This window comes from Saccoglossus kowalevskii, chromosome 15 (genome assembly GCF_978046115.1).
Source record: "Saccoglossus kowalevskii chromosome 15, keSacKowa6.1, whole genome shotgun sequence".
Classification (NCBI taxonomy): Eukaryota; Metazoa; Hemichordata; class Enteropneusta; family Harrimaniidae; genus Saccoglossus; species Saccoglossus kowalevskii.
This window is the reverse complement of record NC_140655.1, coordinates 31646094-31649671: the sequence shown is the minus strand read 5'-3', so window position 1 is coordinate 31649671 and position 3578 is coordinate 31646094. Positions and strand designations below refer to the sequence as shown.

At 36.0% G+C, this 3578-nt stretch overlaps 1 pseudogene; it reads right to left on the bottom strand.

Annotated features, from left to right (window-relative positions):
* Window positions 1–1305: 1305 nt before the first annotated feature.
* Window positions 1306–3075, bottom strand: LOC144350795 (uncharacterized; annotated as a pseudogene).
* Window positions 3076–3578: the final 503 nt, after the last annotated feature.

Here is a 3578-nt window from a genome sequence, read left to right as displayed (position 1 = left end):
ATGAGCTGGCTTTTCAGAATGTACACCAGTTTATAGCTGCAGCTAGTAGTTCATCAGCCAACACAGATTTCAGCAATTTCCTGATTACATCAATCTGGCCATACATCAATGTGAGGACAATAACAAATCAGAACATGGACTTGATGTGTAGATCATTTCATCAATTAAGACTTTCAACAAACATTATCACTGTTTTTAGTAATTTCATATCCTCATTGGATATAAATATTCCTGGCAATATGAAAAATGTATTAATTCAAATTCTGCTGGAAGAGTACATCACATGTTTATTAAAAGGAAGATCCGATGGGATTGAATGTTGCAGTATTGTTAGTTGGGAGGTCTCCACTCTATCAACAGGCAAGGAGGAAGTTCTCCGCTACCCTGTGGGGATTTATTCCATACAAATTAATTAGATTTTATTCCAGGTATCCAAGCAAGAAGTTTGGAATAGCTTGTGATGAAATACGTCAGACTTAGTGCACTAAAGATACCAACACAAGGAAGGAGATTCATCTTTTCTTAGTTTTACAAAAAGTTGGATTCATCGAGTCAATAGGGGAACTTCATACGAGGTAAATGATGATGTATAGGGTTGAGCAGCTTGTAAAAAAATACATGGATACCAACAAAGCAAGGCAGTACAGAGATAACAGTCTTATGGAGAAATTATTGGAAAGCTTGAACAAGTCATCATCTGTCACATGTAAATGGAATGTTTTAGTTAAGTGTGTTTCACCTGAAGTGGCTTCATCTTTGTTTCAAAGGGTATTGGAATGTTGCGTTGAAATTAAATCATTGGCAACTATTTACAACTATTTGCAGGAAAAACGTGGTAAAGTGTCAAAGAAGGGTGAAAAAGGCCTTCGAAAACAGCTTTGCCAGTAATTGTAAATTTTATTTAGCAATTTGAAAAGATTAGTACAGTGTAATTCTAAAAATACAATAGATGTATGTACTTTGCAAAAACATTTTTTTACTATACTATTAACCAATTTCGTTTACATTTTTACTGCCAATTTTTTGCCCTCAAATTTATCTTTGTTGACAATTAGTTATTGTGTTATTGTACTTTTAATTATGTTTGTAATAAAACTATTAACATGATTTATGATACAGTACTGGCAAATAATAAATAAATAAAATAATCGAAGTACAAGCTTGGGTCAGCGTGTTGAAAATTGGTATCTGTGAAAGGATTACACCTACAACCAAATCCAAAACTTTACTACAAGTCACTCTACAGATGAATACTGTGGGGATAAACATTAGGTATGAAAGCAACCATCTGCTAACAACAAACACTTAACTTTCCCATGTAATTTGTTCAATATCTGGTTTTTCAAGGTTATGGTTGCGACAGTTGCCCCTGGTGCTAGCTATTAGTCGGTGTGAGCCAAAGACCTGTAATGCCAAGGCATATCTTGAGAACTCTGGAACTATTGGATTTTCATGACGCCCAAAACAGCCCTTTTGCTTACTAAAGTACTCAGCAGAAACTTAACATCATCAATTGCAAGCAACTCTTTCGCTAGTCTTGTGAAAGACGACACTGTAATAAAAAGACAAAACACAAATAATCAAGAGTATGGAAGTAAACCGGGGACATGGTATGCACACACCAACAACATTCAGGTAATATTGTTGGTAAGCAGATAAATGTTCCCAGCCATTTTACCTGTGACCTCAGCAAGAAAATACAGTATGTATAGATAATCTGGCTAAATATATATTTCCCCCCATGCCTGACCCAGAATTGGAATTAAATGCCCTCTGACATTGGATTCTCGATCCTTTCACTGATGTTAGTATGTTCATGGTATATTGCATCTCATTTGATGACATGCAAGAGTGGAGTGTTATATTATACCATTGGCTTAACAAGTCAAACAACAAAAAATCACCCGCGATTCTGTATCCTTCAAGGGTCTCTCTACTTAGACACATTTTCCTCCTTTCCTTCATAGATAGATTTGGGGTGCTTAAACATTCCTCTTCCCAGTCATTCAGGAAACCAAGGAAGTACCTTTCACGCCACTAAAAAAAATCAGCGAACATCAGCGAACATCTTTAACCGTGGTTGTCAATCAGCATATTTATATATATAAATTCATACACAGCATACATATCACAGTCACTTGAGAGAATATACTGAAACCCCACCCAGTCCAAACCCATAGCAAATAATTAAAATACTGAACACAATTTTCTTGTGTATGCAGAACTAGGGAGACAAGAACATCATAGCAGAGCTTTCACATTATAAACCATTCAGAATGAAAAATTACCATTAATCACATTTCTGGAGAATATTATTGTTTGGGCTACTGATGTTTTTAAGTTCATTGTTAATACAAGTTAGTACAAGTTAATATTAAGCTCTGACAATGGAGTTTATATGTGACAAACACGAACATATACCATGGTGGCAAGCGTTTGTCAATGCCAAGTTGCAATGAGTAAAATAATTTACCTCAAATCGCCAACCATCCACTTTTTTATATGCTGCTAAAGCCGGTTTTCTTGATTTAACATCCTGACCGTACCTTGAATCATTCATGCAGTCAAAAAATGTATCCATCATGGAATAAAAATGTTTCAGTGGACTTTGTGTAATGTTTTCCCTGGGCTGCAAACACATTAGCAACAGTACTACTTTGTTCGTAACCTTCACGGTCTAATCAAAAGATTTGCTGCAGTCACTTTGTTGTGACAGGAAAACTGATGAAAAATATTACCTGTGCAGCCAGTTTCACACGCATTCTCAGTGAAGGTATAAGATGTGCATGCTCATATATCAGTCGAGGAAGACGTCTAAGTTGCACACTACCATCACCACCAGTTATCCCAATATCCCTTTCAATCAAATCCACAAGGTGGCTCCACTTGATGTCTTGTTGGTAGTGGAACTAAAAAATGAAAAGAAAGCATACATAATTGGAATGTGGTGATAAAAAGTTATACGTAATCACACATATAAAGAAATTACTTCTGGAAAAAAAAACTTACATGAAGATTTCTGGTTTTACTGTGCCAGTTTGAATTTCCCCAATTATTCTTCGTTGTTTTTATTAAATGAGGTACATTACATATAAAGTATATCTTTCTGTTTGGGTCACACATCTGCTTCGGTTGCATGAATACGATAAAATTTTCTATTAGGTGTTGCACCATCTGAGACAAAAGCCCTGACTAGGAATTCGGCAGTCTCCAACATCGAAACACCTTTTCAAACTCACCAATACAGCTGGTTACTATTGAAACCTGCACCGGGAAACCAGCCAAAAATCCCACTCAGCTGACAAAATATATGTCGTACCATAAGTGCCATTACATGAGTAGCAAGAGGACTTGACATAGATTGACTGTCTTCAGTTTCGTGGCTTTCATCATTCAATTTACTTTTCTTCAGTGATATCACCCAAATCAGAAAATCCAATTAATTTTCCAGTCTTGGCCGAATAAACAAGTCCCAATTTCATCGAAGACAATCGACACATTTTTCTTCAAGTCGGGAAGTTTGTCAAATTTAGTCCTCCTTGATGCGCTTTAAAACTGATGGGTTGTAACCAGATGAG